General features: G+C 42.0%; 1 protein-coding gene across 8 annotated transcripts in view; it reads right to left on the reverse strand.

Annotated features, from left to right (window-relative positions):
* Nucleotides 1–27202, reverse strand: part of ptprda (protein tyrosine phosphatase receptor type Da) — a 196149-nt gene that overhangs the window by 104508 nt on the left and 64439 nt on the right. For all 8 annotated transcript variants that reach the window (XM_088394236.1, XM_088394226.1, XM_088394216.1 and 5 more), the window contains exons 6-9: nucleotides 18682–18746; nucleotides 18074–18209; nucleotides 14367–14410; nucleotides 3150–3197 (exon numbers count right to left, since the gene is read on the reverse strand). The gene's annotated coding sequence lies outside the window, so the exon portion shown is untranslated. The remainder of the gene's footprint in view (nucleotides 1–3149; nucleotides 3198–14366; nucleotides 14411–18073; nucleotides 18210–18681; nucleotides 18747–27202) is intronic.

Raw genomic sequence — 27202 nt, forward strand, 5'->3', positions numbered from 1 at the left:
GTGTGGAGTTGAGCGATGGGTAGCCGCATCCTTCCGGCTATTCAGCGAGGGGCTTTAATTTGAGTTTTAGAAGATTTCTTTGGGAGACATTGTTCGGCTAATGCGAATGGGACGGGCGGACGGGAGCTTAATGTTGATGAGGTGTTAATATCTAATATCAAAAGCAGATAAAAGCCTTATTAGCCCCCGTGGTCTGGCTGGAGTAGGAACTCATTACATGGAAGAGATGGAACGCAGATGGAGGAATACGACGACTGAAGGGCTTTGTCACACGACTCGCACGTCCTTAAGCTTACTGACAGGGTCAACTTCACTTTGGGACTAAAATGCCGAGGGTTTAGCCAAGTCGACATTGTTTGAGGGATCTAATTCGGACTTCCATAGACGGCAACATCGGGGGGATTACACTGTCTCAAGCCGGAGGCGCTTTTATAATCGCTTGTCAGTTTCGGAGTTTGCGCGCCGGGCGCAGCTTGGGTGGTTTCGAAAGGTCTTTGGTTCAATCCAATGTTGGCCAGATTAGTTTTCTGCGTTGCTTTTTGTGAGACTGTTTCTCTGCCGAGTGAGTTTGAATGTTTTCCTTGAGGCTTTCACAGTAAAGAGTTGGAAAATAAGAAGGGGGGGTGAAGTGAAGCAATATCGGAATGACTGTGTTGATGGTTTGTAATTAAGGGAACAGAATCTCTGTCGAAGCTGGATCAGCGGTAAATTGACTGTTCGGTGAAACTTCTACTTACGAACGTCTAGCGTTTAGACTTACGAACTTTTCGACATACGGAGGCTCAAGGTTTTTTTGCCTCCTCTTAAAAATGAAATTCCGAACCCGGGTAAAAAGACCCGTGAGGTGACTGAGTCATTTATTTTTCTCTCTACCCTTCGTTCAGCCACTTCCTGTTAGCATACTGAATTGACAAGTTCTTTCGTAGTTTGTCCGAAGTTTTTGTAGTAAAAAAATTAGCTTCTACTTACGAACTTTTCTATCGACGAACCTGATCACGGAACAAATTTGATTCGTAAGTAGATGTTTAACTGTAGTATGTAATATTAGGTTTGGCGCTATGTAGCAAAGTTACCATAAAGTTACGGCTTTGCAATCTTGCTGAAGGTTTAACGGCTCATAATTATCTGGTGGACCAGCCCGGTCCAATAGCATCATAAAAGTCCAGTGTCAAAAACAGTATGTTGTATTCCAGGCAGCCGTGTTAAGCCTCAACATTAACTGTCTTGGCTTCTTGAGGCTTAATGGTTTTGGGCAAATGCTGGCGGTATAATAAATGCAAGGCTAGGTGCGAAAGCACAAAGTAAGCACGCCATTTGCTGATCAATGCGTCGGTCTCAAAAAGAATGAACTCCGGGCTCGCCCATTGAGCGACAACATCAATAGCAAAAGCGCTCGCTTTAAACAAGCGGCCAAACGCCGTCGGGATCCGGCCATGCATCCCATTGATTTCAATTCAAGCCGACGCCGATCCCTGCAGCGTTTAGACTTTTAATTCCCTTTATGGCAAAGTCATTACACGGCATGTCATTAAGCCATTCTGGCACCGACCGACTCGGTGTTTAAGTACCGGCCAAGATGGCTTTGACCCGCGTTGACCTTTAGCTTCCCGAAACACACAAAAAAGGACCGTCCCCATTTCTACGGGGAGCTTTTCCAAAGTGCAGTTTATTACGGCTAGAAATTGACATTCATAAAGTGTTCAGACTCTGTGGACACTGTGACTTCATTAGGAAGAAGCACGCAGACTGCACTTTGATGATGTCCCGATGTTGACCAATCATTTGAGTCATTAAGCCTCAGAGTCGATTGGCTCGCCTGCACTGTCAGCACTGCTTATCGAAATAGACAATTATCTCCAATACGAAGCAGGACAAACCACCGAGTGCACTTTGCATTTACTTATGAACCAGGGCTGAGTTGTCCACAAATGGATTGCGACAATCAAAAGCCGGATCGAGTAGGAAAATCGAGAAAAGGATCATCGAGAAGACCCTGCGACCTGTTTAAGCGTCAAAATGGTCGCTTCCCCCAAATAACTTTTCATGTCTTTGCGATCCAAACACAAATCCCGCTGTGTCCCACCCTTGAACATAATCGCCAATTTTGATATTTCCAAAAACTTGTGCAGATGTTAATCAAAGTCAAGGCTTAATCCCGAGTGCTGATAAGATGCTTCCACTTTTAACAGGCTCGTTTAAGCACAAGGGGGAGGGGGGGGAGGGGGCTGGCTCGATCAGGTGAAATGAAGAGGAACTGATTGCTTATGGTGATTATACTGATTACATTTTAAATTTAAAAACTTTGCCCCCCTTGCAGAGCATAATCCTTTGCAGTTACGCAGTCAATGACATCGCAATCTCCGTAAATGCCAAGGCCGAACGAACGCACTCGTCGGCCGGCGTATCTTAGAAAATGTCGAAGTATTTTCTCCCAGGGGAGAGCGTTTTTTTTCAAAGTGCCGCATCAGCATTAATCCGTCAGCGTTGAATAAAACAATCATGTCGTGTAGACGCGACCTTCTCTTCTTCGGACTGTGAGCGGAATAAAACATTACGGACGCTTGTTCTCCAGCCGGCACATAAATGACATTGGCAAATCGGTGGTGTCGGACATTTGCATGAAATGCAGTGCCGCATTTGCATATCAGGGGGTAGGGGAGGCGGAGTCTTGTGAGGGTGAGTTGGAACATGGAGGCTTTAGAATTGCGCCTTTTACAAGACAAGACAGATCATGACATGGCAGATATTGTGTTCAGGACCGACGACATGAGCTAACAAGCAAGAAGTGAAAGAAAGAGTAAAAATGTCTCCCATTAGTTCTGCTAGCACAAGCCGACCTCCCGACTAGCGTGCCGTGAAAGATCATCAGTGCCACGGGAAATGATTCAATGCCGTCTGAATATTATTTACAACAAATAATGAGTCTTTATCTATGCCGGTGACGTGTAGTGACAGGCAGAGAATTAAAAGCTCTTCCACTAGATGGCGCAATTAAACTATGTAAGCAATTCATACGACAGAATCAAAACACACCCCAGGCTGTTCCGACTAAGTATAAATCTCATGTCTTAACCAAGCTCCACTCAAAGACCATTTCGCTGTAAAGATAACGAGAAGAAATAGTGTGTGCATTAAAAAAAAAAGCTTACCTTGGGGTGTTGGGTGTGAAAGTCAAGGAACATTCTCTCTGCTTAGACCTGCGGCAGAGGAGGGGAAACGGGTGTCACTCATGATTAGAAGGTAGAGCAATTACAGAGCAGCCTTCTTTACTCTGACAGTGATTGATCAATGAGGAACTCCCGTAATAAAGACAAGGGCTCGAGGGCTCCCACCAGTAAATTGGCAAAGGTAAGAAGTGGGAATATGTTTGCCAAGGTAATCCCAGACACGGTCCGGAAACTGTTCTAAAATAACCAGACAGGCGACTTGCGCAATCCTGCCTGAAACCAAAGATGGAGAATTTTACATAATGTTCTTTTGTTACCTGTAAGGACTTCACACTTGTCTCAAAATGGTGTGAACTCAAGTGCTACTTCAGCTCGAGCTACCAACCGATGAGGAAATGGAGGGCTCTTTACAAGTCACTTGTACTCTTGTATAACCTTCCCAAAGAAGGAACATTTTTTTTACAAGGAGTGGAGGTCGCCAGAAGACTGTCCTAGGTCAAATGTTCCCTTCTTATTCTAGAAGTATTTTATATCACAGTTCTATGTCATCTGTGTCAAGTTTAAATCCACTGTTTGAGAAGTTGCCATCGTTCCTGGTGTACGTTACTTCTCTGGAATCGGGAGTCACTTTCCTGAGTCATGATGTTAACAGCAGTATTGAGTGTCATCTATGTCAAGTTCCACTTCATTGTTTGAGAAGTTGTTGAGAAGTTGTCATAGTTCTGGGTATACTTGATTTCTCTAGAATCGCTAGCTGAGTGTAGCTATACATAACTGCCTTGAGCCATGTTAAGCTAAATGGCGGTATTGAAGATTCCAGTGTCAAGTTTAACTTCATTGTTTGAGAGGTTGTTTAGAAGTTATCGTTTTGGGTATACTTGATTTTTCTGGAATTGCTAGCTGAGCTATACATAACTGTCCTGAGCCATACTTGATTTTTCTGGAATCGCCAGCTAGCTATGGATACTGTTAAGCTAAACAGCAGTATTGAAGTTCCATGTCAAAAGTTTAACTTTAATGTTTGAGAAGTTGTTCACAAGTTTTCATTGTCTCGGGTGTTCTAGATTTCGCTATCCACATCGTCCTATGCCACGTTAAGATAAACTGCAGTTTTGAACTTCGGTTTCGCCTTTCATGTGGTTGCCATGGAAACCATCAGAAGTGAAGTATTCAATGAGATGGCCGCAACATTACATGCTTCCATAAAGTGGCACGTTGTGACGTTTTATTTGTTTCCTCCTTTTACTATCCGGACTCATTGTGGACTCCGGGGGAGAACTGTCAGTGTTGATCCTGCGCATTCCCAAACCAATAATACAGCTTATTTAGCCTTCACGGCTGCCGATGACCTTTTTCTATTTTGCCGTCCCCCTCCCTTGGAACAGCATCTCTCTACGACGGCGAGTGGCTGTGGCCGGGGTGAAGTTAATGATTTGATGTTAACTGCGAGATGGGTCCTTGGGAGCGTCAACAGTTGAAAAGAGCGAGCGTTTGGCTGGCGGCCTTGCTTGCTTCAGCACTTTGAGGCGCAGGTTTTAAGAGCTCGCCCTTTTCTTTCCCCCGGAATTAGCCCACAAGAGGGAAAGCTTGAAGGGGGGGGGGGGGTTGGGGATTGCACAGCCATTCATCACATTAATGAGTCATGTCAGTTTATTTACAAAAAAAGGGGCTATTTTTCGCCCGCCCCAACCCCCCCCCCCCCCCCCCCCTTGGAAGTTATTCACAATCACGATGCGGCGTTGTGATAATGTTGGCGGGAGTTAATTGAAAAAGGCAATACAGGAACTAATCTACAGTGGTGCAGGTAGCCAGCTGTGTCTGGCTGATTGCAACGGCGCGCTGGTTGGCTTCGGGTGCATTGTGACACAGAAGGAGCACATTTGCTTGGATTTTGGGGATGGAGAGACTCGGCCAGGCGGGCTCCAATCATTAGCACATGGGCGAGCTTTAAAGGCCAGAGGCGACTTGTTTGTTACACCTGCGCTCCCTCCCAACCAGCTGTGCCTGATGTGGGCTGGATGGATTCGCCCCCGAGACCCCCCCCCAACCGAGAAAATTGCATTTTGGGGGCTGAGTTTCCAATGGCCCGAAATGTTTCAAGACAATTTAATATATATATTTATACATTTATATATTCTATCTATCTATCTATCTATCTATCTATCTATCTATCTATCTATCTATCTATCTATCTATCTATCTATCTATCTATCTATCTATCTATCTATCTATCTATCTGTCTGTCTGTCTGTCTGTCTGTCTGTCTGTCTGTCTGTCTGTCTGTCTATCTATCTATCTAATTAAAAACATTAAAATAATTTATAAATAGTATATATATAATACGTATATATATATATATATATATATATATATATATATATATATATATATATATATATATATATATATATATATATATATATTCATTAACATATATATATTAACATAAAAATAAGTATATATAATATATATCAGAAATAAATAAATTATATATATATATATATATATATATATATATATATATATATATATATATATATATATATACACACACACACACACACACACATTACAAAAATTCTTTGATTTCAATGTGGGGTTTTTTGGTAATGTTAATTTATGCTCAGTTGAGTATGAAGAGTCCAATAAAACAGAAGAGAGGAAAGCAAACGTTTTTTTTTTTTCAACTACAAAAAGGTTTTGAAGTTATTTGATGGTGATGAATACCTTTACCGACAGCGACAACAACGAGAGCCGGACGTTCTTACTGTATATATATATAGCACTGCTGTCAGTGAGGGTACAGTGGAGATGAAGCCGAGAGTGAGATGAGTGATGCTTTTTATCGCAAAGAATTACGCATTAAAGCAGAGAAAATGGCAAAATAGATCTAATGTTTGATGTTCTTACACTAGATTTGCTAGATCCAAAAGAAGATCTCACTCGAATTTACTGTTAAAAAAATCTGTAATTGTAGCACCCCCCCCCTCCCCACCCGCCACGACTGAGGATTCCAAAGCTGTGATCTGATTTAAGACACAATAGACTGATGAATCACAGAATAGGATGAGTCACTATTTATTTACCTCGTCTAATTGGAAATGTCCGTCACGGGGCAGCAAAGCGCATCCTCTCTCGAGCCATTATCCCGCCGCCTTGATCCCTTGCAGGTATTTCACGGTGAGTGATGTACTATGTGTCAATGGGGAGCTTTGTGAAAGCATTTTTTTTCCCATATATATACAGAAATGGCGGCGAGCCGGAAAGATGCAAAGGTCTGCAGGTTAATCATTGTTTTGTTTGCTTCCACGCTTGCAGAAAAATCATCTGCTTTCAGCTCCGATGTTTGACGCGGCCCACGGTGACTTTATGATTACGCCGTCAGCCGCTTGGCTTCAAAGCGTCGTGATTAGCAGAAGCTGTCGCCCGCCGCCGCCGCCGCCTTTGAGCCGGCCGGCCGGCCTTCGAGCTTAACGCCCCCCCCGTGGGTTGTCGTTAGCTTCTGTCTTGTCTCGACGCTTTTGTTTCCAGGACGTCTTAAGAAATACGGGAAAAAAATGACTCGGTTTCGGGGAGGCGGTCCTGTTTTATGCAAATGAGCCACTGCTGATCCCGCCTCCTTCTATTGTGGGTTGTGCCAACGTGAGAACAGCTGGAGCTAGCGTGTGCTAATTTCCTGAGCTCACTTCCGCTTTACGCAATTCCTTCGAGTTGAAAACGTGACGATGAAATAAAAAAGCTATTTAATAGAATCCATCTTTTTATTGTAACTATTGGAAAACTCCGCAAGTTCCCGACGAACGCTTTCACATTGTTTTCACATGCAGAGAGAGCGAGTGAGAACGGGAGAGCATTTCACGCATTGCTCAAGGTCCTTTTGGATACTCCCCATCCCACATCTCCCTGCACAATTAATTTTATCTTTGGGGTATTATCAAGAGGGAGCCTGGCAAAGCAGCATGACAGAAAAAGCGTCCAGAACCCCCGAGGCTCAGGGTGGGGGGATTAATCTGTTTGACAAGATCTCTCTCAAATGATTTTGCCTTGGCTTTGCTTCCGTTAGATGTTTGCCACTCGCCGGCGTGTCTGAGGGGGCGAAGGAAAAAGCACGGGCGAGCAACGTACAAGCCACTGAGCGCTGTAGACACGCAAAGGCGGAATTTGACTCCTTGAGTGCCTGCGATGGAATTTGTCATCATGAAGAGTGTCACCCAGAGGAGAAAAGATGACGGAGATTATTTAGATTCACAGGTAGAAGCTAGACGTAAAGTACATGCACAGTATATACACACACTACTAAGTACTACTACTACAAAATCACGTGCAAAAAGTTTGTGAAGTTTATAAATTTAAATAAAATTCTTGCAATGGGAAAATGATTTATTATTAATTATTTTAAATAGTTTATTATTAAATATTATTATTATTTATTTATTGTTATTAAAATTATTTATTATTATGGATTTTTCTGGGTCATCAAAAGTATAATTTTATCATTGCTAGTAATTTATAGAAATCACGTGCCAAAAGTTTGTAAAGTTTGTAAAATTAAATAAAATTATTACAATGGGAAAATGATTTGTTATTAATTATATTAAATTGTTTATTATTATTATTTATTTATTATTATTATTAAAATGATTTATTATTATGGGTTTTTTGGGGTGATCAAAAGTATAATTTTATCATTGCTAGTAATTTATAGAAGAAACGTTATAAAAAATATTCAAACATTTTGGTTTCATTTTTTTTTAAAAATGACTACCTTTGCTTCATTAACAGTGACGACGTGTTAGCAAAAAAAAATTCCATTGACCTAACCTTGCGGTGCTAAGCGAGCATTAGCGTTACGATAGCAAACCATACGGTCGGATAAATGAATTCCTTCTGAAACAGGTTAGCCTCATTCCGCCAGTTTGCGCCGCTATTGGCACCCAGCAGACGTTTGACGCATTATCCGACACGTGGAGAATTAATCAAAGTAATGATTGAATCATTTTCTCAAGCGCAATTCATTAAACATGCCAATGAACTCATCTTGAGCAGCTGTCCTTGCCTCACCGCTTAATCACTGGCGAGAATTAGCGTGCGGCGGATGCAGAGCACGTGCGCTAATCTCCGCAAAGTGCATTGTTTACAAACAGTAATTAATACTGCAGCGTGTTTTCGCGCAATCAGTGACTGCAGTGCACTTGGGGGACTAGCGGGGGAGAGTCGGGTCGCTTCCGCCGCACTCGCCACGGCTTGTTAACAACCGAGACGGAGTGCTGACATTAAAGCGCCCGTGGTTTCTGTGGTTTATGGCCGCCCAAACAGGCTGACAAGAAAGAACTGTGGGAGAAAACTTGCTAATTCGACACAATCTGAAAATACACAAGGTGAAATAACTAGAGGTGGCAAAAGGAATCTTAAAAAAAGACTGATTCAACTTCTTGTGAAAAAAGTACATTAATTCAGTCACTGCTGTGCAGGCCAACTCAAATCCAGCCGTTAATTACCACTGACGCATATATTTGTCAAATTTGTTTTTCAAAATCCACTTTGGAAGTCACAAATGTTCAGCTCTAGTCAGCATTGCTCACAGCATGCTTAAAAACATCCATTTACAGTTTTGTTTTTGCTGTTTTGTAGAAATACTTGCGTTGTTTCTTTACACAAAACCCAATTTTCTCTGCTTTTTGGTCTGAAACTGGTGTTTTTGGTTAACCAAAATGCTGATTTTTTTTCCTGATGCAAGAAGATAATCTAGTTTTTTTCTTTTGTTTTTCTAAATTTGGTGTTTGCTTATATTGTCACAGAACAGAACATTCAGAATAGAATATAAATATTTTTTTCCCTCATGCAAAAAAAAAAATAAGCTAAATTTGGTGTTTGCTTATATTGTCATAGAACAGAATATTCTGTTGTCAAAATGGAGAAAAAAAGTCTACTAAACACCAGAGCGTGTTTGTGCGAATGATCTGGGGGAGGGCTTCATCCAAAATGGCTATTCCACAATGGCCTAAATCACACGTGTGGCGTTCATGGTTCATAAAGCCCGACATAGGAGGCATCTATTTTGGGTGACATCTGTCACTAGGCAACAGAGTGCACGCAATATAGCATTAATATAACAGTAATTACATATAAGAGGTTCCTCTATCATTAGATTGGGGGAAGTGGGGAGGGGGGGCGAATCTGCATTTAAAAAGGGGAAATTAGCATATTCATAATAGCTTTAATATCTTGAACAAGTATTTTATATTTCAGGATAATGAGGTAACTTTTTCCCTTATGATCTGAAGCTTTGAAGGAAAAACGAGATTTCTTTTGTTTTATGTTTATGCTTGTAACACAAATCAAGTGTATCTCAAATCATTTTTTCCAATTGGAATGAATGGAAATCTTATTAATATGTTCTAGCCTTTCTCTCTAAAAACAATTACAAATGTTGCAATGGGCAAAAAGGCATTCCCGTTATGCTTTACGACGTAAAAATGACAATTGTGAAAAATTTGTGAGTTCAGTCACTCGTATCTCAAAGCATCACTGAACAAGGGTGAGAAACCACGTTGGTCTTCTAAGTCTTAGATTCTAAGACACAGTTTTGGATCAAAACGCACAAACAATGCCACTGGATTGTTGCAAAATTGGATAGACAGCTAAAAAAAAACATTTTTTTATAGTTTTTTTTTTTTTTTGCAGTTGTCAAGAATTTTCCGCCTATAATTGTCAGCAAAGTGAGCCCATTCACACGAGTGTTACCCAAATCCATTTGAGTCGCTTTTAATGAGATTTTTTAAAGGTCCACTTCAGGTGTTCAAAGCGGTTCATGCACCTTTCAGCTCGAATATTACAATAACACAAAAAAACGGCTTCCACCTCCGATAGTTGCTCTGATCCGCCTTTCCGAGAAGCACGGAGTATTTTGAGAAAAGAAAAGAGCTCGGTTAAAAGGTTAATATTCGACAGGCAGAACAATTCCGTGCTATTGCAGCGGCGCCTTCTTTTTCCTTTTCCTTTGGTACTGGCGATCATTTCCGTGCACACCTGCACGGAGTCATGGTGCTGTCTCGCTCACTCGCTCGCGCCCCTCCCCCCTCGGTGTACAAGCGGCGGCAGAGTCATCCATCCAGACCCGCAGACCATGAAATTAGGTTAAGACGTAAGGCTGTGAATGACACAGGTGCGGATACAAATGAGAACATCGGAATGAAAAAGCACGGCTCCGAGACAGCTGATTCGCCGCTCGTTCCAGGCTCCTCGGAATTACATTTCACAGCTTCTCGTTATTTTATTAAGCACACTTCTTTTCTGTTGTTTATTAAGAGTCGAGCCAAGGTATTAGCACGCGAGAGTTTTAGCTCAAAATCCAATTGGGGGAAGCAAAAGTCCCTAACGGTTTTCTGTACTCGTGTGTTTTAGTTTGTAATTAAAATCAAATGGGCAGTTTTGTCTGTCGAGATCGTAGTCTATCGTAAATAAATGGCATGATTACATATCAGGGACTTTTAATTGTCTTTGTTTCTCTTTTGAGGCTGGACAGAAAACGTTATTGACCTAGCCAGGCGGGTGACTGTTGCGAATTGCTTCTGCTGATGGTTTAATTTCCAGGGAACATAGGAGTGCCACAGGGATCCATATTAGGTCCACTGTCTGTCTGTTTATGTTTCTCTTTCTATATATACACATATAAATCTATATTACACATATACTGTATGTACATATATGAATAAATAAATAAAATAAATAAAATATATATTTTTTGCTTTATGTATTTACATATGCATTTACCTTTTTAATGAATTTAATCATGATCATTTTAACTTAATATTCATTGCGGTTATTTTCTTTGGGTTTTGTGGGGGGCTTATTGAACTATATTTGCTTAATTACAAAACATTTAACAAGATGTTGCTCACTCTTTCCACTCGAACAGATAATTAGCTTTGTTTCAATTCATTGTAAGTGTCATATTAGAATATGTGAGTTTCTTAGCCTTGTCAAAAATCTTGTGCTTGTTTACCTGGTTCCTGTCATCAAATATGAATTGAATATTTAAGTGGAGATTTTTTTTTCCTACTATCATTTTTACTGAGAGTTTTTTTGTTCTTGACACGTTTTTGTTGTTTGCGCGGTCTCGCTGCTATTGTCTAAGCAAGCCATCGCTTTTACTACGGCAGGTGATGCAACAGCAGCCGTAGTTGTGCTTTTCTATCTTGTCAGTTCTGTTTGTTCAAGACGCTCAAGCTCACCGCACTTGGCCCGCGTTTAACAGCTGTTATTATGTGGCTGCCAAAATGCAATCGACTTTTTCTTTTTTTTTTTTTTGCAAGTGTTCTTATTTTTCCTCAGCTTGACACCCAGACACTCTTTGGCCACTTTCTGTGACTGTAATGTGCAAAAGGGAGAAAAATGTGTGGTTGCCGCCTCATCGGCTGTCTTCTACAGTTGTTTACTGCGCAAAGCACCAGCCGCGGTGCTTTGTACTGGCTCTGGGAAAATGGACACTTTTGACATTTCACAGCGGGAATGCCTGCAAAGCGTTCATTCCCACTTTGACATGTGACGAGTAACTGCAGTCCACTTTCACTTGGCCATTACTGCTAAAAATGCTTCCATTGTACTCGAATGGGAAAATTCAAAGAGATATTTGGCAGCTTGAAGAGTTTATTAGATATTTTTTGTGATATATTTTCCCTCTATGGCACATTTTATATATTGACCGCCATGCATCAACATACCAATTTTGGCAGTGCTTTGAAGTGGCTTGTGATTGTACGATGGGGACAGCGCTATATTTGTTCGGTGACTTCAGACTTTTCTAATCTCAACTAAATGGGCCTTGGTTTAAAGTTGGGATAGCCTTGTAAGGGATTCCTGCATTTTCCGACTAGAAAATATATTTTTTAAAAAAAAATCATATTTATTTATTTATTTATTTTAAAAATGGTTGACTTCCTGTTCAATTTAATGAATCTTTCAGGAATTTCTGATTTCCTGTTCAATTTAATGAGTCCTTCAGAATTTATTGTGGGTCCCTGCTGTCTACCCGATTTCAAGTAAATTGGTGAAGCTGGTATGAATAAATAAAAACAGGGGTTGCGAGAGAGAGTTTTGGTCCTGGTTGGGGGGGATCACATTTTGAACCCCTTAAATATGCATAATTGTTCATTAAGAATCACAACCTTGTAAATACTTAGCTTCAAATAACACTGATCAACAGCACGTTTTAATCAGAGATATTTTTTGATTGTGGTTTAAAAAATGTTATATTCTAGCACGGAGATGTTTTCATTTTTTTGTTTTTATATTTGACCAATCACAGCTTGAGTAATGCGGATTTTTAATTTATAGCTATGACATTGCAGAAAAAAAAATGTAGGTCTTAATTTATAAATATTACCCTTATATTTATTATAGGCTCTTTATATGATGGCTAGCAATCCTTTAGGAAATCAGAAATTTCTATTGTGCTTCTTGAACAAAGCGTCTCCTGACCCGTGTCAATATGAACTTCATTTTAGCACTGGCGAGCATTTGAATATGACCAATATGATCCGTATTGTGCACTTCATTGACTGAACGATTTCATATCCGGTCAGAATTGGGAAGGAAGCTGCTCTTTTCAATTTATGCAAAGCGTCTGGCCATTTTGCTTCGGCGAGCTCTCACTGGCGGCGGCCGCGGCAAATGTGAAACACGGCGAACCACCTGGCTTGCGGCTCACTCAAGGAAAAAGAGCATTGATCTGCCAAAGTGAGCGGCCATTTCACACTCAGCATCTTTGTACGTTCGCTGTCCCTGAATGGGAATTGCTCATTTCCCTCGCTTGAGTCGCATTTCAGACACGTGGCCGTCAAAGCCGCTCGGTGTTATTTGCGTTGCGCTAAACGATAAATAACGTCGTTTTGGCAAGCTGGTTTCGCTCCCTATCCCCCGGCCAAGGACACGCGAGTATAAAATGTCTGAAATCACAAACTGTTAGATTCTTAACGGTTTGGGCCTTGCCAGCTAGCAATGTGTCAGCAAGAGCTAATTTGGTGTTGCCCAACAGATGCTCTGAGTATGGACAATATCCGTGGCCAAGAACTCTGTCATTCAAGAGTGCACTGATTGTAAACATATCGTAAAAGTACACGTGTTTCATTCTTCAAAAATGGTCAGATAGATTTTTTATGTAACTTTTATGTTATCCGCTCTCAAACATCTCCTGATGGTCCAAAATGCTGCCGCTCGCCTCTTAACTGCAACACATAAGAGGGAGCACCTAACTAACTTGCATTTGTCGTTAAAGCTTCACTATTGGGCAACTTGAATGTTTAAAATCTGTAAATAAACGTGGACATTTTTTGTTGTTAAATGATGGCTTCATTTTATGGGGAATTGAAATTTAATCGACATTTCGATTTTGGCTGCTTTGATAATCATTGCTTTTTATTTTTTTGTATTTTCTTATTTTATTTTCTCACTGTCCTTTAAATTTGCATTTAAAATTGCGTTTAAGGATTTAAGGAATTTTTCTCAAACTTCAAAATTACAATCCCGAGCTCCCCAGGTTAGCCCGCTAAATCCAAAAACAAGATCACAAGATGAAATAAGATATGATAGCTGCTTATCCCACAAATTGTGGCTATAGCAGAATCAAAATATGTGTGGCTTGAATTTCATTTCAAGAATAAAGTATTCCAAATGCAAGGCTGACTGGAAATGAGTTGATTTGGTTTTAAAATCAGCCAATCGTTGCTTTAATTACCGTCATTTCGATCTCAATCGAAATAATACCGAGTTAACACGATGATACGCGAAACGGATCCGAGACGTCATCTCGATAGAAGCGATTGGCAGCCTCATCCGTCACGTGTTTCTCCCGCCCCGTCTTACTACTCATAGACCGTCCCGCCTACTTTGCCAGCGCCGCCGCTCCATGACAGTCTCATCACACTCCATCAATCAGGCTCGCCAGGCCCGCCAAGTCCCAGTCTGGTCCCATCAGTGCCAGTCAGTCTCCCGCTGCCTTCGCAGTCACTTTGCCAGATGTAGTCTACTACTCCCCCCTCCCTCCCCTGACCGGATTCTCGCTTGTTGTAGTCCAGACTCGACTCGCTTGATTTGATATCACTTGACATTTTTCACTTGGCCCCTTCACGTGGAAGACTTAGAAGAAAAAAAAAAAAGGAGGTGATGCGCGGCGTGAAATTGAAGCGAAGGCGTCCTTACCTGCCGCGGGCCTCATGTCGTGGCGGACGTCTCCGAGAAGAGAACTGCGTAAACAAGGGAGACAGACGGCAAGAGTGTGGAGATGAATGGCTTCATCAGCGCCTCTTGTTACCTGATCGCTTTGGGTTTGCAAGCTGCAAACTACGGCAAAAGTCTCCTTCAGGCAATTTTATTGACTTGCTTTGGGTGATTACAGTTTTTTTTTTTTTTCCCCTCGAGCCATTTTCACGACTCATCTTGTAATAAGTGATTAGCAGAGACTCCAAACAAAAAATGGACAAATTTGCTGTGGGTGCAAAAGCATAGATTGACTCCAGTGTAAACATGTTTTTGTTTTTAATCCGCATTGAGTGAGCTTTAATTTGACTCGGCTATTGTTTAAAATGTTTTTTTTTTTTAATTGTTTTCTTTTTTTTCAAACAGCAGAGTCAAATGAGACGATTATGAAAGTGGTAATTTTAGTATTCCCGGGCCAAAGTGTTAATTCCAAGTCAATTTTCTGTGTGAATGTCATCTGCTGATGGAAATTCGCAGAGAAGAAAAAAAAGCAAGCAGGCTGAATATTAAGTTTCTGGTGACTCCCAGACCAGCGGCATGCCGAGATGCTTTTTTTGTTTGGAAATATAATAACGAAAAAAAAGACTGTGTTGTATCTGCCGATCTGTACATGTGGCGCATGCGGCAGACCACATGGCCCAACACAACGACTTCACCAAACCTTCGATCGTGTGCCCATAAAACAATGCTAATCTGTGATAAGAACGCATCTTTTTTTAGCTTTTGGCTAGGATAGCTTCCAAGTCATGGGCAAAGTAATTCAGCATGTAAATTAGCTGCACTGGTCGATCAGAGGCAATACGGTGTGCAACGGTTTAGCATGTTTTGAGTTTCTGCTACTTTACCACAAGAAGCTAAGTCCCAATTATTTGAATAATCAAGGAATGCTTTTCCAAAGGGCAAATGTTTTATTTTGTTTTGTTCACCACAAAACTAATCAGTGTTTTTTCATGGAAGACTACAGAAAATTTAGATTTTTTTAGAATTCTAGATTGAAAAAGCTATCCAAACTATTAATTAATTATGAAAAATAATAATCGATTACTTTGGTAATTAATTTTCGATTAATCGGCGCACCTCTTATTACCGCCAGTACTTCCTTGACACCAATTGCTATTTAGACAGTGACCTCTTGTGGCATCTTTAAGTACAAATAGCTTGGAGTCGGTTTAAAAACAAATACATCAATAGCAAAGCGTAAATGTGCGCGGGTTACTGTATTGGACCGAAGGCCCTCAGTCTGCAGCCGCCATATTTCATTACATAGCAATGAAGCTTAGGACGCAATCAAGCATATTTAGCTGTCCTCGTCTCGCACACGCACACACGCGCACAGCGCTCCGCCCCCTCCCAAAGCAATTATTACTCCCCATTTTTTTTACTGTGCCTCGCCATGGGGAAAATGAAGCGCGGTACTTATCAGTTCAATGCATACACAAGTGACTGGGACGGAGGGCGAGGAGGAGGCACGTGCGGGCGGCACCGCGCTCGCCGGCCTCATTTAGGCCGCCAGGACCGACGAGCGCCGGCCGCCATTAGCCGCGCGCCGTCAGCACATTTAGGGGCGGCCGGGCGAGCGGCAGCCGGCGGGAGATACAGAGATAACCGTAAACATGTCACCAAAAAAAGCATTGTTATTTGCATTCATAGCGGGAGGAGGCAAATTGATGCGGGGTCAGACAGGGAAGGTGAGGGTTTATGACCTGTGTATAGCGCCGCTGTCGGCAGAGCTGATCTATCGGGCCGGCCAGCCTTGTCGGGCTTTACGCCTGATTATATTATCACGGCTGACGATCAATGCGAGAGAAGGATCCTGCCCATGCGGCAAGGGGAAAGCCATCAGCGGGGGCCTTTGGACCACAAAACGAGACAATGCTCCCATGGCGGTGCAGAACATCTGGAGGCGAGTCTACTTTTCCTTTCCTGAGCGATTTTCTTCTAAAAACGCGCACAGTAACGCTTTGCTATGATTATTATTATTAATAAACTGAGCTTGCAGCCTCCTGCTGATGGCTGCCATTTCTTATCACGCCGCCTCAAGAAAGCACTTTTGGAGGCGGCGAAAATGGAAGGCGTTGGTGTTCAAATTACTTAAGCTGCCTACGAAGGTCTTTGCAGATATGTAGAAAATAGAAAAGTGCGGAAAAGTTCAGCTTTCCAAACGCGCCGCCGGTCCTGCCTCTGCTACCCTTAGCTTGATGAACTCACATGCTCCATCTTTTTTTTTTGTTTTTTGGGAGGCGCTGCCACATTGAGTGAGCAGGGGAGGGCGGGTGACAAAAGCACAGCGGGGAAGGAAGACTGAGGGGGACGCGAGGGGCTAAGAAAAGACGAGTGCCGAGCCACGAGACACTTGTGCTTCCACTCGCTTGCTCCCAACTGTTCCCGGTGTAGCAGACACGGGCCACAGCACAGACAGATGGCAAGGAGGTGTGTGCGCATGTGCACACTCGTGTGTGTGTGTGTGTGTGTGTGTGTGTAGTGTGTGTGTTGTGATGCAGATGTGTTAACGTCGCAACCAAATAGATTGTGTACTTTATCAGAGCGACAATGAAAAGTTAATTTCTGTGGCAAAGGTAAAGATAGTTGATTCTCTACTGCAAGACTGCCCTCTAGCGGAGGGGAAGGGTTAGGAATTGGCTCGACAGCAAAAAAGAGAAAAAAAAGCCATTGTAATGATTGATCATACTGAGAGTTGCTTCTAATATTTTGATATGCCCTTGGGGATATTTCAGAGGGCTGAAGTGTAGTTAAGTCTATCTTAAGTTGTAAATGGCGAATGTTTAAAACGGGACTGCGGCCTGATTAAATGACCAACACTTAGGAGGATTTATTGTAATAATAAGCTGTGTATAGTTACCCCTTTAAAAATGTTGCCGGCGCTGTGCTGTACTATATACTAAAACAGTATTCTTATCTATAATTTAGAAGGTGAATTTGACATTTTCAAATATCTTTCTTGGAAGCATTTATGTGGCGAAATACGTCATTTCCCAGAAAAGTAAAGAGCATTTTTCTGACATTGCAAAAACGTTATACACAATTATGTTTCAATCTACATTTGTTGTGTGCTTCATGAACAAAGGGTGCCATCTGGTGGCTATGCCAATTTACAACTCACAGGCTAATGACGTGAGGCATTTCCAGTCACGTGACCAGCCTCATTGTGGATTACACACTCGCCTCGCCGCTCTGGGCTCTTAACGCTCACCTCCGAGTAGTTTCCATTCAGATGAGCTTTTATTAGCTCCATTGTACATTGGGAAAATCACAAACTTCCACAGTGCGAGCGCTGACACCGCGCTCTGCTGATTCACATGATTATTTTATGCAAATGAGATCAATCGGTGCAGGGGAGGGAGATCGTTAATTGTACTTATATGTATTATATGTATTTGTATTAATTGTACGTATGATATTAATTTTAATTATATTATATGTCAAATGTAAAGTGCATTATAAATAAAATGCATTATTATTATTATTATTACTATTATTATTAGTATTATCAATTGCGACAATGTTTTTGTGCAAGTTTGTAAGCTTGTAGTTCCACTGAATACTGTAGTGTTCTGAGATGTGTTTCTAATTATTTGACATTACTTGAGCTGACGTGTACTGTACCTAATGAAGAGGGCAGGCCTACTTACCATAAAACGAGGCTGGGGTCACACTGGTGCCAACATGCTGTCCCGATGCCGCGAGTGTAGCTCGCTGACCCACGGGCGGAATCAACACGCCCCAGGGGACGGGTTGAACCGGGGAGACGCAAATGCAACAAGCGTGCTGACTGAATGAGATAAAGGAAAAGTAGAATTATTGACTTGAGAAGTCTAATTAAAAGTAAAGAATATGTTTGTTTTTTTTTACAAAAAAGTGGTCAGCTCATTTGGATGAAAATCAAATAACGAAAAAGTTAAATGAAATTATGAATATTTACTTGAAAATAGAAATGGAATACACTAGTTTTCAAATAACAGTCCCCAATCACATATAAATTAAAAGACACATGCATAAGAAAAAACAAACAAATCAAATATGAATCAATTTACCAAATTAAAGAAAACTAAATAAATGGCTCGCATTAAGTCGTTTGAAATTAAAAGAGCAGTATGTGTACATGTCCACCAGAGGTCGCTGCAGCATCGCGTATGTATTGCATCCTATTTTGATGCTGGGAGCAATTCAAAAAGTACTACAACTACAAAAGAAATGTGAATTGATATTAATAATAATTACAAAAAATAAACATTCCTACCTATTTAGAATAAGAGTTGCTATCGCTGCCTCAGACCAGAATGAACGAAACTCCTCTGAATTTCCCTGCAGAAACACAAGCAGACAAGTTGAAAGTTTAGTAAGTTGAACTTTTCTTTTTTAGACGTAATAAAATAAACAACAACAATAGTTTGCTATGATTTTAACTGAAACCCTCCTGATGACATAGCAAATGAGTCATCAGCCGCCACCCAAGCAGCTTTCTTCTCCTGCCAAACGTTCAGAGCACATCCGGCAGGTGCGGTGGCGCCATTTGCTTTCTTTGTCGGAGCGAGCGAGAGAGCGAGCGAGCTGCTCCAACATCACAGCCCGCTTTTGAGTTTGACACCATTGTGTCAAAAAAGTCCGCGCGCAGCTCGTCAGGCTCAAACAAGGCAGTTGCAAATGAACACAAGCGGGGAGGCGCTGGTTCTGTTCCGGCACTTTCCTGCCTGCCTGGCATCACTAGAATATTCATTATGTGGAACATGAATTGTGCAAATTGCACAGAAGGGTTATTTTAGGGTCTGAGTGTGCCATTCTTACACCAAATGACTCACAAAAAAACATTCATGAAGGCACGCCACAAAACTTACAGGCTGTCGGCCGTTTTGGTTTGACGCAGTTATTTTACGGTCATTTTAGATTAAATTTAACAATTAGACACTAAACATACAAGTAACATTTATTTTTGGCCATTGAGCGTTGGGCGGACAAACTTTTGACAATTCGCCTTAAATCAGCCGAGGCGAGTAAGAAGGTTTGTATGACAACTCCCGCGCCGAAGGGATTCAAAGTGTTGGAAAGTGGCGATATTTCTTTCCTTCAATACCCGGATGTGCGGGATAAGCGGGCAAAGTGGAAGGATGGCACGAGAGACGTGGAAGGTAATGAGATGATGGAGTTTGAGATGCAGCAAGGGAGGACGTGAAGAGGGAAAAACACATTAAGGCTAAAGTGAAACGAGGAGCTTCGTGTGCCACTTTCCAGGAACTCGACACCTCTTTTTCCCTTCTGTCTTTTTAGCCACAGAACGCTAGATTACCTCCCCCCCTCGGAAAATATGATCTTAAATACACAAGCCCTCCTTCCACCGTATCGCCTCGCATCGTTACGATGGCGGCCTTAAAAGCTTTTGTCGGATCGATTGTCAACTGTTTGGATTGGATGAAACGATCAAGGTAGAATTAAAGCGATACGACGCCCTCTTTTGTGACAAAGAGTCGAAGTGATTGTCAAAATTTGAAGCTGACATCAGATGGCAAAGGAGCTTGGCAATTTGACATCACAGGTCCGTCGAAGACAGCTGAATCTGGAATTCGAACAAAATGGCTGCCGCCTTACCAGTTTAGCCGTACAAAAATGTACAACAGTAACATACAATACAATTTGATCTAAAGATAAAAGTTCATCCGGCCTATATTTCCTGGATTGGACTAGAACAGTGGTTCTGAACCTTTACGATCTTGGGGCTCTACTTTTCCTGTTCAAAATGGCTTCACATATTTGTGTATCCATTAAGCTCAATCAAACCTACTTACATTTTAAAAATCTAAAACAATATCAGATAACCTTAAACACTCAAAAAAAAAATGCCAAACAGGCAAAGAATTCATTAAATAAATTAAAGTCTCAAGACAAGTAGAAAAAAAAACACGGCAACGCTCTTTGTCCTCAAAAGGGAAGGGTGCACTTCTCCAGTTTAGCCACTAGTCTGTGCTATTGCTCCGCCAAAGCTCAACATTCCTTTCATTGCCAGCTGGGTGACCCATTTTTCTTCCCTCACCTGTGCCCCTTTCCCCAGCCTCGCCTCCTCGCATTGTTAATTAGAAACGAGGATGAGAGAGTTTAGGGGGGTGGGTGGGTGGCGGGGGGGGGTACGATACGTCTGGGTCATCTTCCAAAGTTGTTTGCTGAGTGGGCAGCGGGAGGGAGGAAATAAGGCATTAGAGGGGCAGGAGCAAAAACGGAGAGCACTTGAAGTAGCGTCGCAAACAACAAGGGATTGCTGGGGGGCGAAGAGGTGGGGGGTGTACGACGAGCGGCTGTCTGGAGTCTCGGGAGCGACACGCTGAGCTTTCCGCACGCGCTCGTCCTCCGCCTTGCCGTTTCATTTTCACTTCTCGGGCCAGAGGAGCACGGCAGCCGTCTCCGAGGAGTCCGGTTAATAATGTGAGACCGGGTGGATTTAATTAAAGAATGGCGAGAAAGGTAATCACGGAAAGGAGCATTATATTGCAAGTAGCAGAACGTGGGGATTGTGTAGGGCCTTGTTGGGGGATGAAAACAAATCAGACAGTATCTCGTCAGGCGAAGAGAATGCGGCAATCTTGCGTGCAAACACTCCATCATTCAATCTGGGAATTTACCTTACAAAATACCAAAATAATGTTCCATCCCTAAGTTACTTTGTGCATTCGTCAAAATGGTAGGCCACAGTTATTTGTTGCTACGGCAACCATGTATCAACTATTTAGTGATCCATACTAGTGGACCGGCCTTGGCGCGTTGAAAACCACAATGAGTCAAAAAAATTGGATGTCCTGCTAGGAATTAAGCTGCTTATCCCGCTTTTGTCAAGATTTTTTTTTCCAAGATCAAGAGGAAGAAAAGCTGCCAACAAGGCCGAATATATTTTCTGCGCTGCCCTTATGGCTCGGTTACACACCAGAATGCACATTGAGCTGTCACCGGCAAATAAGAACAAATATCCCGCCGTCACAGTGGGATCGGAAAGGCGGAACGACATGACAGAAGTCTCCAGGTGAAGGATCAAACTTTTGGATTAGGAACAGAATGTTTTTGACTGGACTTGGAGTTTGTTCACATCACTTCATCTATATGAAACATTAAAGATGAAAAAACTAGGAAAAAGAAAATGATACTCGGAGAGCATTTCAATTGTTAGCATCGATGCTAACGTATCATTGGCTGTTGACAGCCTGCGATTGGACATGTGTGGGCACATTCTATGGAGAAAATGGAACGCTTGTCATCGAGTGTAGAATGAAATCATCTTTTCCCTTATTTATTTTTTTTTTTCAAAAACTTCTTGAGCCTTTGCCTTGTGTTTTTACTTCACAAAAACCTGGAATGGAGAATGTATCTGCATACAGATAATAAACAGCTCATTTCTTGATGATTCCGCTTTTTTTTTTTTTTAATACCCGCCACTAGTGAAAATTTACAGTGTGCATGTGTCAGAGGAAGATTAAAAAGTGCATCGCTTCTAATTTAATCTATATTTTACTCCTCGCCGGTGATGTCATCGTTTTTTCTGGATCTCGCCTGTCTTTTCCTGTTCCCGGTGTCCCATCCCGCGTTTGCGCACGCCTCCTCGCTTCCTACCCACCTTCAAACGATTCCTGCTTAAAACCAAGCGCATTCTGACAAAATACATAAATAACCATGATAAGATCAAATATGCGGCTCAGTCGTTGCTAAGGCAACCACCGGAGAGCTAAATGTAGCTAAGAATATTCTATGGACCAGCCGGGACATCGCCCATTGGAAGTAAGGATCCAGAACTCCGAAATACCATTACATATTTTGTGAATAGGCGATGGCAATCGGCGAGGATTGACCATATTGACTTGTTTTCATTCACAGATGGTCAAATGGGTTTAAGCAAAGCTGACGTTACACTCGCAGTGTTTGCAAAGGCTGGCCGTGTTAAACAAGGCTCATTTTGGGTGGTGGGAGGGGTGAGTGGCGTGCCTGCAAAAGGAGGCGGACTGACGTTTGGGAGAGGACGCACGCTTTGGCTTACATCCCATCAGCCAGATGAGAGGGACTGCGAACGCCAGTGACGGCGCATTAAATATGAAGCCAACGCCGGCAGGCTCCAAGCTTAGCATAAAACGTGGAAGCGGGGGGTAAACAACTCGGCTAGCTTGGCCCAGAGGTTCTCCAATTTTTTTTTATTTATAAAAAGTGATTTCAAGACAAGAACTATTTGCTCTTGTTATGGTCACATTGACTTTTTAAAGTTACACCTAACCAGGAGGCCATTTTAGCAAACACAACCTGAAGAAATTCATTTCCCCTCCCAAGGCCCAAGCTTGGCTATCAAAATGTTTGCCTTAAAAGGTTTTGAGCTACCGTATTTTCCGGACTATAAGGCGCACCGGACTATAAGGCGCACCTTCAATGAATGGCCCATTTTAAAACTTTGTCCTTATATAAGGCGCACCAGACTATAAGGCGCACCATTAATGCATCATGTCCGATTTTTAATCCAAATCAAATCATTCTCCATTTTATCTTTTTTATTTCAACTTCAGACGCAACAAATTACTTTATAATCACAAAATAATGATCCATAGCCTTTTTGATTTATGATTCATAGTCTTCAGCGGGCCACTTATGATTGATTTCGTGACACAATGCTTCAGGCCAGTTTAAATTTAGGAATTTATCCATATATAAGGCGCACCGGACTATAAGGCGCACTGTCGACTTTTGAGAAAATTTTAGCTTTTTAGGTGCGCCTTATAGTCCGGAAAATACGGTACACACGTGTTTAAGGACACACAAGTGGATGGGATCTTTTGTGTTTGTGATTCCCCACATTGACCCGCCATCTGATTGTCCATTTGGAAGTGAAGTGATGGGACAGCGATGGGCATCTGCCTCTCAGCACGCACCAAAGCGGCCGCCGTTGCCGCCACACGAAAGGGACAGTGACAAGCACTTAGCCGGTCCCTCGGCAACCAGTCCTATTTCCCTCCTCTTATCTAAAGTGACAAGAGGGATGTTGCAACACACACACACCCCCAACGCCCAAGGCTCATCCGGCATTATCTCCAAGTGTACCAGCGCCACGAGCTATCCAAGTCTCCCGATTTCTTCCTCAGCCTATCTAAAAATATGCTGAAGCGGCTGACGGCCGAGTAGAAATGCAGAGCGTGCCTTTCAAACAACCATGCGATGAACTGAGACGGCGAACGTAAAGTGACAAAATGTGAACGGAGGAAGGCTGAGGCGCTAATGAGGTATCGATCGCTGGCGCTGATGTGCCCGTCCGAGCCCTCCTCGCATAAACCGGCGTCGTGTGATATTGAGATCTGCAAGCCATCAATGGAGCCCCTCCCACTGTACCCAAAAGCAGCTGACTACATGAATATGGAACGAAAGGAACATGCTGGAGTTCTGACTATAGCGCATGAAGGTAGCTTGGATTTCATTTCTCTTTTTTTAGCATTACCATCCAAGGCGAACATTTTTTTTTTATTCCAGATAGATGGGGCCCATGAATGGAGATACCCTTGAGCCCAAAGGGATCTGTAATTGCTTATAGATTCCACAAGTTGGCTATTAGATTTGGATTGATTTATTTACTCAGGAAAAACATCAACACCATGCTTCTAGCATGAACACAACCACCATTTTTACATAAATGACTTCATTCAGTATTTAATTTTCAAAAAAACTAACCAATTTGACATGAGGCTCGCTGATGTTATTTGTATACTTTGTTACCTTAACTCTTTCACTACCATTGACGCATATACGTCTATATGTGTCAATGGCAGAGAATGAGTTAAATATATATATTTTTTTTTTTCCAGGAATTTAAAAGCATAAACAAATCAGGCCCAAGCAGGCCATACTTTCTGCGCTTAGTTAAAGTATGCACAAAGTTCGCACTCCCCCCAGGGAGGTTTATATTGCAATGTTTATCATATTCCAGCTTGACTTCTTGCGCCTTGAGCCCCCCCCCCATAATGAACCTGGGAAGACACTCGTGGTGCAAAATCAATAGTGGTGAGCTCCTTTAAAACCCTCAACTGGGAGTCTCACGGTGGCCCAGAATACATTAGAGTCACTAACTACTGTAGGGTGTGAGGAATAAGAATGAAGCGCACGCATCAATCCGGCATTTTATGCATCACCCTTATCAGCCGTGCGCAGAGCATTAATCAGATGCCACCGTTTTATTAAGGGTCATTAATAAATCCAGACCGGGCTATGAACCCAAAACGGAGAAGGAATAATCATTCTGAGCACTTCATTTGGCGACAGTGTTGCCGTGGCAGTTTAGCAACAAGCTTTGCCAGTGAAATAAATGTTTACTCCTAATTATGACCACTAGGTTGCATTTTTGGTGAAGCGGACATTTTATGGACATTCTGTGCTTTTCTAGGCTTACTCCAAAGACATACACATTTTGAGTACTTATCTTTTTCTTTGGTGAATATTCATAGAACTGTCTTTCATTTGGTAAATTATTTAAAAAACGTTTTTGAGTTTTGTTTTCCTGCTTTACATGTTTCAGCAACTTCCTGCAGCTGTTTTTTCAAAAAAATACTTTAAAATGATTTAACTATATACAGTGATCAATCGCGTTTTGTTTATCGCGGCTTCGCTACATCGCAGATTTTTTTTCCAAATTTAAAAAACATTTAAAAGTCAAAATAAAACTTCTAAATTGAGGAAACGTGTCTAACCTTTAGGTCAATGTAGTATTGCTCCAAATGTTCGTTTACATTCCTTTAGAAGTCGCGCACGATCGAGAATTAGCATCTTTCCGCTAACCCGTTAGCCTGCCCAGTACTTCTTGTTGGTGACCGTACTTCGCGGATTTCACTTATCGCGGGTGGTTTTTGGAACCAATCATCCGCGATAAACGAGGGATTACTGTACTACACAGATAGGTGACACTAAATTACAAAAAAAAATTCTGTGAGGCAACAATGTATGTTAAAATAGAAAGCGGAAATAAACTGAGAAAAGTTGAATATAAAACACAAAAGTCCAATATCCTGTAATAATGCAGCTGCACACTATTCAACCAGTCAGAGAGACTCAAAAGCCGAAATCGCCTGAAATGCACGGTTGCTTTAATATTCCGATTGCTTTGATTATTTTTTTTCTTCAAATTGTATAAATCATCAGCTCTCATCTGCCATTTCTTCACTACAGTGTTGTTCTTCTCCTCCCATGGCCGTCACACATTGGCGTACAGAATGTGCTAGGCTTGTTAAGTGCTTTCCAGCTTCCTTTGAAGCTCTGAGTTGCAGCAAGCGCACATGCAAGAAAACGGTGATGTCCCCCCCCCCCATTAACTAATTGGCAGCATTGTGTGCCCAGCATGGGCCGAGGGGAGGAAGAAGAAACAGCCGTCTTCAAAGAATGCAAGACAAGCTGACAGTCCCCATGTGTCTCCTTTCACATTTACGCTCTAATTTAGCCACAACTTCTTCTTCAACGACTCGCTGAAATGTGCACTTTTAGCGACAAAGTGACACCGCCGCAACTTCGGCAATAACTCCGCGATGACATCTTGAAAGTCAGCTTGTGTAAATTGAACGCCTTTACTGCGGCGTATGCGTGCAAATTAAAAGGCAGGCTTGAAGCTCAAGGCCGTCCGTCGCTTCATTGTATAAAGAGTTCCGTTTTCCCAGTCGTACAATCTGTGAGCCGCCTCGTATGACATGGCGGCTGAAAGGCATTTACACCGATGGAGACGAGGGAAGATGTCAGAGGACGTCGCATACGGTTCAAATGGCCCTTTTGTCACATGACAGCTTGAGTAACTGGTACTCAGCTGCGAGCACTTCTGAACCTTAACCCGTGTGACTGGTTCAAAGCAAATGTGAGCGTACGAGGGAGCACATAAGAGTCTCTTCAGGGCGCTTTTGAAAAGTAATTTCCTGGAATAATATCCCTCCCTTATATATAACGTGACCACCCAAAATCACTTTTAAAAAAAAAGCCATTTTTTCCTTGTGTATAATACTGTCCCGTGATTTGCTGGTATGCTTTATTATCAGAGTGAATATATAGTACCGTATTTTCCGCACTATAAGGCGCACCTAAAAACCTCCAATTTTCTCAAAAGCCGACAGTGCGCCTTATAATCAGGCGCGCCTTATAAATGGACCAATATTGAGGCACTACAGCAGGCGTGTCCAAAGTCCAACCCGCGGGCCAAATGTATATATCTTATATATGGACAAAGTTTTAAAATGGGCCATTCATTGCAGGTGCGCCTTATAATCCAGTGCGCCTTATATATGGACAAAGTTTTAAAATGGGCTGTTCATTGAAGATGCGCCTTATAATCCGGTGCGCCTTATAGTGCGGAAAATACAGTAGTAATTTCCTTCAGTGGGGCATTATAACCCAAATAAATGTAGGAAGGTTTCATATTATACACAGTATAGACTACACAGCAAACTGATGAATAACTAGTTTTGAAATCGGAGACTAGTAAAACTTTTTTAAAAAGATGAATGGTAGTAAAAAATGCTAGCAACATTTCAATTTGCAATTTTAGAAATCACACAAAGTCAGAGCACAATTCACGGGCCACATAAAATGATGTGGCGGGCCCAATCTGGCCCCCAGGCCTTTGATTTGACACCTACGCAGTCTACAAATACTCAATAGTATGCCCTTATGAGTTCGGAATAAGCAGCACGAATGGCCAATGCTAACGGGCTAATGTGGCTGATGCGCTATCACATGAAGCAAATGCAAGATATGAGCATGTCGTGACTTCTTGTCATTAAAGCGCT

The sequence above is a fragment of the Syngnathus floridae genome, chromosome 1 (genome assembly GCF_059516105.1).
Source record: "Syngnathus floridae isolate MCC-2025c chromosome 1, RoL_Sflo_1.0, whole genome shotgun sequence".
NCBI classification, from domain to species: Eukaryota; Metazoa; Chordata; class Actinopteri; order Syngnathiformes; family Syngnathidae; genus Syngnathus; species Syngnathus floridae.